The sequence below is a fragment of the Castor canadensis genome, chromosome 1, assembly GCF_047511655.1.
Source record: "Castor canadensis chromosome 1, mCasCan1.hap1v2, whole genome shotgun sequence".
NCBI lineage: Eukaryota > Metazoa > Chordata > Mammalia > Rodentia > Castoridae > Castor > Castor canadensis.
In genome coordinates, this window is record NC_133386.1 from 66341154 (window position 1) to 66357756 (window position 16603).

The 16603-nt window shown below is 33.9% G+C and overlaps 1 long non-coding RNA gene across 2 annotated transcripts; it reads right to left on the minus strand.

Annotated features, from left to right (window-relative positions):
* Positions 1-1708: 1708 nt before the first annotated feature.
* On the minus strand, positions 1709-16047 carry LOC109680739 (uncharacterized). Of its 2 annotated transcripts, XR_012449552.1 has the most exons (4): positions 14241-16047; positions 8987-9103; positions 6793-6855; positions 1709-2413 (listed from the first exon to the last, which is right to left on the minus strand). It is a non-coding gene; the product is annotated as an uncharacterized lncRNA (long non-coding RNA). The 2 variants fall into 2 exon arrangements; XR_012449554.1 differs by lacking the exon at positions 1709-2413 and having other exon boundaries at positions 5998-6855.
* Positions 16048-16603: the final 556 nt, after the last annotated feature.

Below are 16603 nucleotides of genomic sequence, written 5' to 3' on the forward strand. Positions count from 1 at the left end.
AGTTTATCTACTTTCTACTAGGACTAAATAGAAAAAAAAAAACATGAAAGTTTTCTTTGATTTTTTTTCCAGCGAGAATTTATTCGAAATCTGCAGAGGTCTGATCTTTTTAATTCTTTCACTCTTCTTAAATAAGTATTCCCCAAATGCTGAAAAATGCGGATTCACAAGTTCAACATAAATAAATAGCTTTTATTCATGATATAAAAAAGACCAGAACTATTTTTTGGACTTCATCAATTTTAATTCACTTGAAGCTTTGAAGAACTGCATCTGACTGAAAACAATTCTCCATTGCCTGCTTCCTAATCTTGCCTTTCCATTCCTCGCTCCACTATAGACACACTAAATATATGAGTATATTATGCATGCAAATCAACACAAAGTTATCATAGTCAAAGAATAAATATTTACTCAATAAAAGCAAACACTTTGAACCTTTATTGTATTGTTCTCGCAATAGACAGTATGTGGATATCTATGCAGAGGAATGTGCTAAACAGAGTAAAAGAAATAGTCAAAATTAGATCATCTAATGGGGATATACTAGGTGCAAAGAGAACAGAACATCTGAGCCTGAGTTCAGGATAGGGTAGGGATGAGCGATCTATAGGAAGACTTTTACAGAGAGTATGTTTTGGATTGGCAATTTGGCTCCAATGGTAGAGTGTATGCTTGGCAAGTACAATGTCTTGAGTTCAAGCCCCAGTACTGCTGAAGAAAAGAAAACAAAAAAAAAATGTGAGATTTCTTTTAGCCTGATTGCTAAATGATATGCATGAGTTAGCTTCATAAAGGGAAGATAGACAAAATTTTAAGGTAAGAGGAAGAGCAATGAATTTTCAAGAAACCAAATCAATGTATTTGGAAGATAGACCTCAAAGGCAACTAGAGAAGGGACAAGAGGCAGGAGAGAAAAGTTAGTCAGATACCATGCTTTTCATGCTTTAATCTCATCTTAATGGTAATGAAAAGAAACTAAAAATATAATAAAAATACATTTAAAAATATTATGACTTCTCTGCAGAGAACAATATAAGCAAAGGTTAAGTTGGGCATCAATAAAAAAGCAAGGCTGTTGCAACTCTTCAGGTGGGAACAGTTGGTGGTTGTCCTGCATTCACAATACTAAAGATGAAGAAATGTGAACAGATCCAATAGTTAATTAAGCACTAGAATGGCAGGAAATAATGAGTTTGAGGTAGGTGATGGTAGTTGTTGAGGGATATCATGGAATGAATGTGGCTTCCAGAAGTATGATGTGACAACTGGGTGTATATTGTCCTCATTCTTGGAGAATAAACACTGAAATGACAATAAGTGTGTGTATGTGTGTGTGTGTGTGTGTGTGTGTGTGTGTGTGTGTGTGTGTGAGAGAGAGAGAGAGAGAGAGAGAGAGAGAGAGAGAGATGTGGGTGTGATATGGTGAGTTCAACTTTGGAGATGCTGGATTTGAGGGCCCAGCAAAATATTCAGGCAGAAATGTTGAAAAGCTAGTCAACCACATGGAGCAATACTTTAGGGAAATGGTTGGAATATGTTTTTAGCACCTTAGAGACAATTGCAGGATTGGGAATGAACAAAAGCACTCAGGTAACATAGAGTGATGAGAGAAGAACTTGCCAAAGAAGGCTAAGGAATATCAGCACTGAAAGATTATGTAAAAAGGTGTAGTATAGAACCAAACTCATAGTGCTTTCAGAAGAAAAGAAGTTATAAAACATAACTTATAAAATATTTTTTAACTCTGATGGTAAAATGCCCAGTAACAGAAATGGAGAAAGCAAAAGAATCATGGGAATGATTAGAAGAATAATGCCACCACGCGTGCCTGCACTGAAGAATAATGACGCTGTGTCCAGATCCTAGGGAGTAACGACAAAGTCCAAAACATCAGGAAATAGGGAGAAATGTGGCAAGATATGCTTACAGAGAATAATTTCAAAAGAGTTGGTAAGAATTATACTTACGTGTGAACTTTGAACACCAAGCTTATGGTTGTTGTTTGCTTTTGCTGGGCTATACTTTCTTAGTTGCCGCCCTTCACATTGTAGGCAGTTTGAAACGCAAAGAAAGAGATTAAGTACCATAGTGGCATAGGACTCTAATATGTATCTGAATACATATTAGAGGTATCTTATAATTTCATTTTAACACAAATTTCCATCCTGAGTGGAGTGAAAAGAATCATAAATAAAACACATGAGATGGAGATTCAGGTCTCTACTAGGCATGTATCTTCACATTTTAGGGAATTTTACCTGGGAATCATGCAGTCCTAGTGGAGGACAAGGTCAGCAGGTTTGGATGCCACTGCCTATGTGAGAGAGGTGAGGGCCACATTTGCAGTTTATAATTCTGGTCAAATGTTCATCAAAGAGTAAGCCTCTAATTTGAACACAGGTACCTATTCCTGAAACACAGATAGTTAAGGAGTCAAAACCCTTTGGAATAAGTAGGTTTAGAGATCTGTTACCTATGAATATATATTTCAGAGTATATGGAAATTGGCTGAGGAGATATTTGCACATGAGTGAGATTTGGATGGAGATGTCTTCCAAATGTGCAGTCACACACCATGTGGTAATTCATGCTATGAAAGATGCATGTAATTTTCTTTGTCCACATTTGCTCATGTTTGGTTGTTTCAACATAGACTCCAATTCAACACTGAGTTTTAATTACTACCTAGTTTGTTATATCCTCAGGGTGCTTTGCAATGCAATTTTCTATGGCTAAGTTTACTTTTTTGGTCAATAGTTACACTATATCACACTATCCTATTTTAATTTTTAATGATTTATAACTATGGACAAAACAACCAAAGCCTTGCTTCAGTCTTTAAAAACATATAAGGAGTTTGGTTTCAGGAAAAGTAGAATCATTACAAATAAATTTAAATCTGATTCTCCTGGTGGTATCATTTTAATCTTAGCTGCAAATCAAAAACAAAATTATTTTAAAGTTACTTTTGTGAACTATTATATTTTGAAAGGGTGGAAGATCTTATTGAGCTGCCTTCAGGCTTATGAAAAATTCTGAGGAAAAAAATCAGTCTTAGATACTTTTCCAAAGTGCTCAGCCAGCAAGGAGATTTTGCAACAGACCTATATTTAGCACCCTGTACAGCACATTCCCGAGAACTAGTACAACCCACACTTTTGCACAGGACAGTCATCATGTCTGGTCTTACAATAAAAGGATCTTAAAATGAAATTGGTAGCCCCCGGCCCATCATTTAGGAACATAGTATTCTTAATGAGAAATTAAAAAAGAAACAAGTCTTATTTTATCCACAGCACTGTGTTGTTAATTGCATCTTAAGCCTTGGCTACCTCATTGTTCAACTTTTATATGCATGTACAGATTAAACCTGAAAGGAAATAATAATCACAAAAGCAAACCAGGGTAAGATCTGTACTAGGTCATTCCCATGGCAGAATGGATAAACTTTTCTGCATAATAGGTTAGCTTTGTAACACTGTAAAAAAATATAACTGAGATGATTAAAAAGTAAGGTGGCAAAGTTTATTTTGGTTCATGGTTTTGAAGTTCTAAGTCCACAATCAATCAGTACTGTTGCTTTTAGATTTGGGTGCCCATGGTGGAGCAAATATGTTGATCTGCAGCCAGGAAACAAAGAAAGAAAGAAGAAGGGACCAGGGTCCTAATATCCTCTTTGAGGTCATGTTGCCAGAGATATTTCTTCCTCCCAGTAGGCCCCACCCACTAAAGGTTCCATCACCTCTAATCATACCACAGACTAGACAGACTAAAGACCAATCCTTTAACATGTTGGACATTCAAAAGCCAACCATAGATAGCACCAGGCAAATCTAAGCATACAGCATTTCAGAGATATTTGCAGAAGAAAGACCCTATGGAAATATGGAAATAGATTAAGACTTAAAGTATTGAAGCTGTGTGTGATATGATGGCAAAAGCCCTGGGCTCAAGCACAAGATTCTTAATAGCCAAGAGTTTAGGTCATTGTCTACCGTGACCTTTAGCAAGTCACTCAATCTCCTAGATTAATAGTTCTTCATGAGTAAAATAAAAGATCAAGACTAAATAGTAACAGCAGTATCACATATTTTCAAAGGTTTTACTCTACACATTTCCTGATTCCATCTTCATACAATTTTAATGTATGTTTATGATAAATTCATTGGATTCCATTTTATTCCATTTGAGAAATTACAGAGAAGAAGAAAATCCCAATTAAAATAAAAATCTTAGATGACAAGCAATTATACAACTTCAGCAGTTAATTACACTAAAAATTAAAAGCCTGTGTCCTGCATATTTTAGGTCAAGAGGCTGACTAACAATCTCTCATCTACCTGCATCTTTCCTATCATTTAGATGTGGTAGCATCCTTCGCATTTATTACACATTCTAGGAACCAAAATTCACAGAAGAAAATTAAGAAGTAATCTTTGTCCATAACTGACAGAAGGAGATGGAGCCAGACTGTAGGGCCTGGTATGCTAATGTGGAGGACGTGAACGCACACCGAGCCTCATTCCTAATCAAGAGATTTCTGGATGAAATGTGTCTCTAGAGAAAAGAAGCTAATGAAACATTTGGGATCATAAGGAATTCTCAGGAAGAAAGAGAATAGGTGTGGAAGAGATGGGATCTCCTATTCTAAAGACAAATGGACTCAAAAAGGTAATAAAATCTTTGGGCCAGCCAGGCAGTTTATGAGTAGAATTTAGTGAGAGCAAAGCAAGGATTTGGGTTTCTAAGGCTAAACTTTTATGTTTTTGTACTTTTGTTCTCAGCAGCAACAACAAACAAGAAAAAAATTATATTTAAGCCCTTAAAAACTCAAACTCACCAAATCAGAATTTCCAGCCCTAATGCCTTAATGAAATTCCTTTAAAAAAAATTGAACTTGACAAATACTGGAGTAAAATATAGAGAAATGTGTATCTGTGGTGCTGGTAGCAGTTATTCTCCCTATAAAAGTGAGAAATGTTTTGCATGAACTGAGTCACACCAGGACAGGGATGTCTAGAGAGTTGTGGTTGCTACTTGTTCCCATCAGGGCTTTTCCCTATAATTCCTTCCTTCATTATATTTTTGAGACTTTAAAAGGAAGAGTCTTTCCTTAGGAAATATCTAAAAATCCAGTTTTGTAATAAATATTTTAGGTGGTAAGAGAATAAAATTTATTCAAGAAAACTGAATCAAAATATCAATAAGGCTTTGTGAAAAGGGAACATGAGGCTTTGTGTAGCCGAGGGTGATACGATTAAGGTTCTGCTGGGAAATTTGAAAGGTGGAATGAGATGGATACAGCCATTTAGTAAAGAGCCAGTTATTCTGGTGAGGAATGTGGACTTAATTTGAGGGTGGCAATGAGCTGACTGAGCTGGGTCAGTATTTTATAAGGGGAAATTAAATCTCAATTTTGAAAGATAATTTGTATCAATGTAGATACTGGGTTGTGCTAGGGAGAAACCAGAAGGGGTGGGTTAGGAAGCTGCTATAATAATCTAGTTAAAAGATGGAGGACGGTATCAATTAAGACAATATTTCTAGTGAAGGAAAGAGGGGAAATAAATGAGATATTTGAAAAGCAAACACAGTCTTAGTGAAAGATCAAGTATGAGGATCATAAAATTTTAAGAAGCTTGGAGAGCTAGGTGATTATCCTATCAGCTCAGGTAGAGAAAACAAGACTGAATTGTTGTTAATGTTTGCCAACGTTGCTTAGTTTGCTGGATGCCCGGGGGAACACACTCTTTCAGTACATTTGAACCACATGGGAGGATGAGGGCAACAGAAGGTTGGGTTTATCATAGCTTGTCTAAAATTCTCTTACTTCAAATGCTCTACCATTCTGTAATCATGTTTCTTTTCTTCCTTTCATCTCTTCAGCACTGAAAAGTAATCAAAACTCCTCTCATTTCAAGGTATTTTATATATGAAATTGTGCTGGTAAAGGACTTCAGGACAGAATTTATGTCATTCCACCAGCCCAAACCACGTAAGGGAGTATTCCAGAGTAGAAAAATAAAGAAAATATAGATATATTTCAAAAATTTAAGTTTTATAATCAAAACATTAATATTAATCTCACTTCTTATTATGCAATACTTTCAATTCTCCGGAATATTTTGTTTAAACGGTTACCTATAAAAAGTCTCCAACGTAAACTATTTTAAATATACTTTATTCACATAATTTAAGGACAATGAAATATTCTTTCACACCTTGATTTTAAACACAAAGAAGATACTTTTCGCATAGTGGTATGATTTCAGCAAGATAATTTATTGTTCTATTCTGTTGCTAAGAATGTTGTCTTCTTAGCTTGTATGTTGTCCACTGAGATTACATGTTGAAGATGCCTTCCATACAGCACTTTATATGATTATGGGTAATAAGCAATAACAGAAATGTATGCAGTTTTGCAAAACTGAATGCATTTTATGTATGTTGGTAAATAATTTAAACTACATTCAAGGTATCTTTGTCGTTTCTCAAACATAAATAACTAAAAGTTTATTATCTCAACTAGTAAAATTTAAAAAGTAAAATGTATCCTTTTTTTGATCCAATTAAAAATTCTCAGAAGAAAGTATGGATAATATTTGATGACATAAAGTAGCTAAGTTCTATCTGCATAATGACAATTGCTGATTTCCCTTTGCTTAATCTTAATCTTTTTATTCACTTGCCCCCTCAAATATTCATCAGGAAAGTCAACAAAAATATAATCCAAATATTTTCTCTTTTTTTCTTCTAATCCATCCTAATTCAAATAATAGCCATCCTTACCTGGAGCCTTGATTTGCTTCTCATTTCTTCCATTCTTGCTTATCCAAAGAAGAGATTCTCTATCTAGAATAAAAATGGAGCATTCCATTTAGCTATTTGCAGTCCTCCAACAGCCCACATTGCACATTAAACAAAAGTTAAACAGCTTTACATTGTTCAAGTCCATCATAATTTTGTGGCTGTCTATGTCTTTAACCTTAATTTGTCCTCTGCTAGCTAGCCTTTATTCTCCAACCATTGCCCTAATCCTTCACATACACCATGTCTGTTCCCAACTTAAAGTTAAGGAATAGCTCCTCTTTCTACTTTCAACACTACTCCCTTCATATTTACTTCAGTGTTTCTTTCTTGTGTTTAAGATCTCTCAGCTTATAAAAGCCTTTTTTTTAACCTATCAGCTTGAAGAAACTATCACTCTCCTGTCAGCATTTTTTAATTCTTCCACAGTATATGTGTGCTATTACTCATAGAGAGTTCTTTTGTTTAGTTACTTGCTTAGTGTCCATATTTATTCTTTTATGTAACATTAAATCCCAGGACTGTTCATGAGAGAGATGATGCCACAGTGGAGAGCATAGTCATAGCATCAAATGGATAATCAGTCAAAGGTTTGAATCCTGCTACCACTGGAAAGTTAACAAAACTTACTTTGCCTCAGTTTCTCTATGAAAAATAGAGATTAAAGCAGTTCTTACTTCATAAAACTCTTAGGAATATTACATATGTTAGAGAGGGACTGGTGCATTTTAAGCATCTTAGAAATGCCACCAGTAGTTCACCTTGGACCTCAACACTTGGCACAAGTAAGAACAAAAGTATTTAAAAGATACAAAGAATGAGCAGATAATAGTTTTTATTTATATTGTTGTTTTCTTTTAGAAAGGATTTATTTTCTCCTTTATTTCATTCCTAAGGTGTAGTTATATACCTAGTGAGAATTAGTTTTTAAACTTGTAATCCAACTCCCCATGGATGTGTATATTAGATTACTCTGGACTGTCAGTAGTCTTTCCTATTAATGGAACTAATAATTATTGAGACTTAGAAGCCTACAGAACTGTAAGGAAAAGAGAAAGAAAATAACAATAATTTATCAGTTGTTTGTTGATTTAGTTGCTGTCTCTGTGTAACTCCACAGCTGCAATACAAGGCAGTTTCAATTCTAACCTGGGGAGAATATAAATTATGGCTAATTGAAAGTGCCAGGGAGATCTGAAAGATGACAGAAAGCAATTACCCAGATTGGGTGTGTGCCAAGCACTACTGGTTGTGTCTGCTCTTAGAAATACTATGGAGTTTTATGTGGCTAAATCAACTTTATTGGTAAAACATGCCTGCTAGAAATAGTGCCTCAGTTTACCACAGTCTCTTCACAGCCCTCTGTTGCCTGGATTAGCTGCTAGGAAAGGAGTATACAGACACTTCTTTCTCACACACAACCATATATTTACATGGATTTAACCTCATTTCACCAAAAGCCCAAATGTGCTCCCGGTTTCCCAGTGCTTTAGGGGACAATTTATGTCAGAAACCACAGGCTGTTGATTCAGTTTTAGGTTGGAAATCCTGCTGCTTCCTCAACCTTAGGGATAGAATAAAACGCAATCTGGTCTTCCCTTAGGCAAGAAGATGAAATTATAATATATTATGTATATAATATATTATATTATTATATATTATGTATATAATATATTATAATTTAAAGGCTATATGCCTTTAAAAAACATTTTCTTAAAGTGTCTTGGGTCTTAATTCCATGGGCTATAAAGAATACTTGCAAGTTTTTGTCAGGTTTTCTTTTTCTCTGAGATGCTTTTGTGTGTGTGTGTGTTTGTGTGTGTGTGTGTGTGTGTGTGTGTGTGTGTGTTCATTAATTTATTTTAAAGGTGGAATAAATGTAGATTCTTCCTAATACCTATCAACATTGTATTTTTTTTTATTTATTACCACTGACCATTCAAGAGATTAAATCCTTCTAATACATAGCACAACTTGTCCCTAACTAAGTAGGGATTCTAACTGAGGCCCAGGTGATCACACACTACTATTCTTTCCATGATACTCTACTTTTCTGAAGACTAACTAGACTAAAAAATAGAGAAGACTGAAAAACTGAATAAAGTATTTAGAAACTTTACCCTTTATACTTAGAAATGCATAAGGTCATAACTATTGGAGATATTCCCCCTCATACCTCTGCTTATTTCTAGAGCCAAAGCTGTGTTTATTGCTGAGAATCCTGGGCATCTGAGGGTGTCTGTGCCTTGTAAGTGATCTCCTAGGAAGAGTTTGCACACAAGGAGCCAAGTGGCTGGAAAAAAAGTCATTTCATTGGATAAGAATCACATGTGACACACTAGCCTCCAAAAAGCCAGAGATAATTCTAGCCTTTACCATACCACAATGAAACTTTTAAACCTTCACACATTATACCCCATTCCATATTGCATATTTGCCAATTATGGCATATCTGATTCTCCTGTTTGAGCTTAAGTGAGAGGCTGTTTTTGACTCATTTCTGCATCGACCGTGCCTTGCACAGGGCTCAAAGAAGGGTAATATGATGGCTGAGAGCACTAGCTCTGGAGACAGAGAGTGGGTTTGAGTCTCTACTGCACCACTTACTAGCTGTGTGAATTTCAACCAATCAGTTAATTTCACTATAAACTCAGATTTCTCATGTCTACAACAGAGATAACTGTTGCAAAGTTCCATTTTAAAGATTAAATGTATTAATATCTGTGAAATTCACAGAAAATTTCTCCTATTATGGTTAGAAACTTATGGGCTATATCCTAGCTTTGACCTTGTAATCTGTTTGGTTTGCTGTCCAGGATGTATAAAAGAACAAAATCTGAATTTAAATGTGTTAAGAAACGAGATTTGCTCTCTACCATTTCTTACATTCAGTACTACTCAATTCTGTCTCATCTGTCATACTTCCAATAATTTGTTCTAAGACAGTGATAAAATTGCTTAAAAGGACAAGGACAAGGACTTTAATCCATTAGAATGACGTAGAGGTTTGATTCAACACTTCTTGGATGCAATTTTTCAAACAACTGTGAATCCATGACAAAGTTTATCACCCACAATACATTTTTATGTACACAATTTTCTTAAAGCCAATCCTTGTCTTAATTCAAAATAATCTTTGTAGAATAACCATTCTTTGCTAAAGTTACATTAATGTGTGCACAAAACCTGAGTTTATTTAATGTTACTATGGTTACTGTTCACTGTAAACAATATTACAATTTTTTTCCTTTGTAAATGGTATTCTGCTTCAGAAATATTTTCTAAATTAAAATTTAAATATAAAATATCTTTCTTTTTGCGTGAATAGATATTTATTTTATCATTAATATTAGTGTCTAAATGGGACTCTATCATGGGAATATCATAATCTAGACAGGCTTCTATTAATGGCCACTTTGATTTGTTCTAATTTTCATCATTATTTTAGAATAATATTTTTAAATAAAAAAGCAAAACATTTGTACAGAAAGCTTAATGTTCATTATCAGATCATATCCATAAGATAAATTCCAAAAAAGTATTATTTCTAGGACAAATATTTTCAGGTTTTCTTGCTTTCCTAAAATATTAGCAAGTTTTTCTCTAGGAAAACTGCACATATTTGTACTCTTGACAAGAATGGGTGAGAAAGTACGTTTAAGTATTCCTCTGATCCCGGATAAGTGACTCTTTTGCCAAATTTGTAAATGAAAACATGCCATTTCAGTATAGCTTTAAGATTGTTTCTTTGAATTTTATCAAAGTTAAATATATCTATAATGTTTTATTGCTTACTTATACATTTTGTGCTATTAATTGTTCATTCATATCCTAGTTGAAATTTTCATTTTAAATTGAGTTTCCATGTTTTCTGGATAATCTGCCAGAATATTTCAGATACTTAGACAGTCCTGTGCTTTATAATGACACTTTGCAAGGTATTTTCTGTTTGGTTATTTGTACCATTACCCATGTTTACAGTGAAAAATCAGATAATTCTCCACAGTTTCCACTAGTTAGTTCCAGTTTTCAAAGTCCATTTCTCCTTGATATTTAATGAGTAGTCATCCACTCCATCAATGTTATATTTTTCTATTTAAATTTATCTCTATTATACTAAAATTTAATTAAGTATACATATTTTAGATTTCATATTTGATTGTACTACCCATGTAAAAATAATCTTTACCACTTGTATATTCAGGAAGAGTATAGGATATGCTTTATATGAATGTGGGCTCTTGACAATTTTCTTTCTTTTTTAATTTATTCCATCACTTTGTTTCTTTTGGGTTTTCAATGCCTATTTGATTCGATCTTAATAGTTTCTACGCTCCTAGAAAATAAAATATTTCTTAGAAAATTTAAAATGTGGTTATAGAAAATTGACATGTTATTCTCTCAATTTCAAATCACCTCTGTCATCTCTAAATATTGATTTTATTATTTTATGTTGTGTGTTACAGGTTTCCCAGAAGTTTGTCTACTTTTTTTTTAAAAAATCAAATCTTAGAATTAACTATTAATTATATTTTTTTCTTATTTGTTGCTGATCTTATTGTACTGTGCCTTAATTTATTTTTTACAGCTTAGCTCACTATCCTTTTCCATGATCAAATACTTACTGAATTTTATTTGACATTTAATAATGAAGTAATAAAAGGTAAATTTCTCAAATGTATTTTTATCAATTATGTTTTCTTTTCTTGTCCATGTATTCTGCTTTGTCCTGTTTCTCAAGATGTTCAGAAAACTTTTATCACTAGATCTTTTCTCTAACCTCTGTCACTATTTGCAATTATCAAATGATTATCAAATGATTCTGCCATTGAAGAAATTCTCCTTTGAAAAAGATTCAAATTTTCAATTTTGTTTAACAAGATTTTTTTAAGGTTAAATTTTTTCTCTCTTCTTCTCTCTTTCTGTCTCTATCTCTATCTCAGTTTCAGGAGTTTTTGCCAGGCTTTCTAAACTTTTAATTTGTTATTTATAATGACATACAATTTCCTTCACATAGAAAAGAGGGTAATGCACACAGACAAGCAGAAAGAGATAGAAACCCTGGTAGTTCCTGGTCTTAGGTTGTCTCTGGGTCAAATTGCATGCCCTATTCTCACAAGTGGGTTCATGGTCTCTGGAATTGTGAACAAATGTTCTAGTTCAGGAAGTTGTCATGATATGTGGGATAAAAAAATCTTGTGAAGTACTAATATAATTTTCTGAATGTATACCTGACAGAATGCCCTTCTGTAGCTTAACTTGTAAACAACCACTAAGTCAAATATGTCATCATCCAATTTCCTTAAAATTCCATGGTTTGACTCTGGAAATAATAGGTGTAGCCAAGGACTTCCTCAATAGAACCCCAACAGCTCAGCAACTAAAAGAAAGTATGGACAAATGGGACTTCATAAAACTAAAAAGCTTCTGCACAACAAAAGAAATGGTCTCCAAACTGAAGAGACCACCCACAGAGTGGGAGAAAATAATTGCCAGCTATATATATATATATATATCAGACAAAGGTCTGATAACTAGACTATACAGGGAACTCAAAAAACTAAACTCTCCCAGAATCAATGAACCAATAAAGAAATGGGCAACTGAACTAAACAGAACTTTCTCAAAAGAAGAAATTCAAATGGACAAAAAAAAAAAAAACATGAAATAATGCTCACCATCTCTAGCCATAAAGCAAACGCAAATCAAAACCACACTAAGATTCTACCTCACCCCTGTTAGAATAGCCATCATGAAAAACACCACTAACAGCAGGTGTTGGCAAGGATGTAGGGAAAAAGGAGCCCTCATACACTGCTGGTAGGAATGCAAGCTAGTGCAGTCACTCTGGAAAAAAAATTGAAGGCTTCTTAAAAATCTAAACATAGATCTGCCATATGATCCAGCAATCCCACTCCTAGGGATATACCCAAAGAATGTGATTCATGTTACTCCAGAGGCAACTACACACCCATGTTTATTGCAGCACTATTCACAATCGTCAAGTTATGGAAACAGCCAAGATGCCCCACTACTGACAAATGGATTAAGAAAATGTGGTAGTTATATAAAATGGAATTTTACTCAGCCATGAAAAAGAATGAAATCTTATAATTCTCAAGTAAATGGATGGAACTGGAGAACATCATTCTGAGCCAGGTCAGCCAGGCTCAGAAGACCAAAAATCATATGTTCTCCCTCGAATGCAGACTTTATGTCTAGGGCAAACATAGTAATGTGGTTGGACTTGGGTCACATGATAAGGGAGAGCACATATGGGAGGTATGGGGATAGGTAAGAAACTGAAAACATGAAAGTATTTGATGTCCCCACTACAGAGGAACTAATACAGAAAACCTAAAGCGACAGAGGTCAACATGAAAAGGGGATCAGGAACTATTCAAATGGAAAGTTAGAGAGGAATCAGCTTGGGTTGTAACACATTTGCACATGGAAGCAGTGCTAGGAATCTCTCTGTATAGCTATTCTTACCTTAACTAGCAAAAACGCTTTGTCTTTCTTATTATTGCTTATGTCTTCCCTTCAACAAAATTAGAGATAAGGGCAGAACAGGTTCTGCCTGAAAGTGAGGGGTCGGGGGTGGCAGGCAGCAGGGAGAAATGACACACAACAATGTATGCACATGTGAATAAGTGAATAATAATAAAAAAATTCCAGGGTTTGTGTTTTCTTTCACTTAGTTCTATAGAAAAAACAAAGTTAGTATCAATTCTGGCTTCATTCATATAAGAATCTTAACATGTTTCCTTCCATGCTCGGTTCTTTATGTCCTTTCCTATTTTCTCCTACTGAATTAATTCTGGATCTTCCTTCCAAACTATTTATTTTACTATGGTAAATTCAATAGCTTACAAAACATTATGTGTTTTCTCTATGCAGGCTGACAGAGCAGTTACTTTTTAGAATATGCTGTGGAGAAGTCAGAAACATGATGGGGCTTTGAAGAATTATTCTTGGATCCTAAATAGTATTACTTCCGCCATATTACCTAACCCCGAAAGACAATAACAACACTCAAAAATAGAGAAGGGGCTTATGGCAAGCACTACAAGTTACACAGCAATAAACAAAAATGTGTGATTCCCTATAGATAGGGAGTAAACAGCTTTTAAAAACACAGTCTACTACCATGATTTTTTGTTGCCTGTCCTCAAGTTTAATCACCTTCTCTATCACATTTGTTTCTTTTATCTTTCTTCTGCATACATGAATTACTGGTCAACTGTGTCTTTTATTTGCCCGATTCAGGGTTTGGTGGCATTGATTTTGTTCTTACTCTCAATAAAAGTAGATCCGGTGATATTGATATCTTTATTACTGTCTTCTATTTATTTTCAGATTTAACTAATTTGGTTCACCCCATTTTTATCTTTTTTTATAGAGGACATATATTCTTAAAATGTACTTACTTCAAGATAAAATCCACTTAAAAATTTGAATCTCCATGTTCTTTTAATTTTACTTATTGTTATGCAGGGTGTGATTCGTCCGCATTCAATAACTTACACAAGACAGAGTAAGGACTCTTTCTTCTGCATGTTGTGGAGTGAAGGTCGATTTAAAAAAAAATTACAGATGTCTTTTATAATTATCTTTGCTTCTTATTCTTTCTGGTCATCTGTTCATTTTCATCTAAAGATCCTGGGTCTCCGTGTGTGTTTACTTCCTTCTTTATCCATAGCTTCTTGCTTTTGGGAATGATCGTTGTCAAGTTCCTGTGCCACTCTCATGAGTGTTGATGATCATTTACCTGTGAATGTGAAGTATCTCTTTGCATTAAGAAGAAAGTTTGAGAGGGAGGGAAAAAAAAGAAGAGAGATTAGTGATATTGAAAGGGAAAGGAAACAGTATTTCCTCTTGCAGAGTAGTTTCTTGTAGGTAAATAGTTACAGGAACATGCAAAACCAGGACATGAGGCTGTGTTCTGCATATGATGACGTGTGAGAATCATTGGCAAATGTTGAAGCTCAGGTTGTTGTATAGTCTAGCCGTGTGTCTCAGTCATTAGCCTGAAGGAAAGGGTATCTTTTGAATATTTACTCAGAGATGCAATATGTGTTGGCAGCTGCACAGATTTTTCTGTTTAAATACTTTACAAAAATAGACTACTAAGTATACACTAACATGCCTGGATTCCTTCTCCCAATGTTATTTTTGTAACCTTTTGCTCATAGTTTATAGTAGTATACTCATTACTGTGAACTGTGATGATAGTGTACTCACTTGCAGACCACATATATACACAAAGAATATTCTGTCTCTAAGTACTTAGATATTTATTTATTTTATAAATAAGAAAAATTTATTTCTAAAACATCAAGAGACTTGCCACAGTACTGGTTAGAGAGAGAATTGGAGATTTAAATACAAACATCTTTAGTTTTATCTCTTTGTAAACAAGTTTTTAAACAAGAAGAAAAGAAAAATTGAGTCAACTAATTATTTTGAAAACTTACAAATGATCAAAAGTGTAGTATCATAAACCTTTTTGCTCACTGTATAATTGGAGATTTGCTTGGTCTCTGGATTTTGAGCTTGACATGATGGAAGTACTGTACCATTCTCCCAATGCCATGTGACTTTCTATTTGTCAACAGGGATGCAAGGGAGCAATAGAAAAGGGTACTAAGAGATCCTGATTGGCTGATTTCTTGCTGATTGCTAGACTTTAATGATAAAAAAATATACTATTCACTATACATATTAGAAATTTATAAAAAGGTTTGGGAGGAGATAATTTTCTGTTTCTGCATATACTGATATAGATAGAAGATATACAGATAGATAGATAGACAGATAGAGCAGAAAGAAGCATAGGTATTATAATTCCTAGTCTCTAAAAATATTTCAATCTTCATTGCCTTCTTTGAATCTTTCTACTTATTCTTTATACAAACTAAAAACACATATCAATGACAATTTTCCCCCAGAGGTCAATTTAAATGTAGCCATACATATCCTTTTTTTGATAAGACATTTATTATTTCTAGTCAGCCTGAACTTTTCTCTTCCTATTATAATATTTCTGTCAGTGTCTCTGAAATCACATTTGTATAATCTTCAACTTAAGATATGAATCTTAAGAATATGGATATGTGAAGTAATTTAAAGTAACTAAGGACTACCTCATATCACTCACATACTACCTAAGGCAGTGACATCTTTACATTGATCTACATTTTTAACTTGAAGGTAATTTACTTTGCTAGGAACGATGGAGTATGAAGAATGTATTTTATATTCTATCATTCTCAATAGTACCATTTAAACCAAGCAATACTTTTATTCTTTCCTTCTTAGCTCTTTAAAAGTAACTTTAGAAGGTTATGAATATCTTTCTACAGTAATAGTGTGTTAAGTGAAGTCAAGAAGATATGAATGTAAATCCTAATTTTGTTGTAATTATTATTTTGGTTTAAATTTCTTCAATATTGAAACTTTATTTTCTTCAATAATACAGGAAAAATAATATATCACACAATATTTATGATAAGGACTAAAAGAACATACAATGTAAATATAAAGTACTTATACAATGTTTATACGTTGTTTATAGAAAATTATCCATTTCATTGTTAAGTCATAAGTTCAGTTTGTAATATGCATCCAGGCGGTCATCATCACAAAATAGCTGTTCAAAACTTGAATCTCTGGGAAGCAGATGCTTGAGCTTGATTTAAGAGTGCAAGAATTTTATTGGTGGGGGAGGGTGCAGAAAAGCCTTCAGAACATAATCCAGAAAAAAAGAGAAGAGACAGTTTCAGATTAAGCT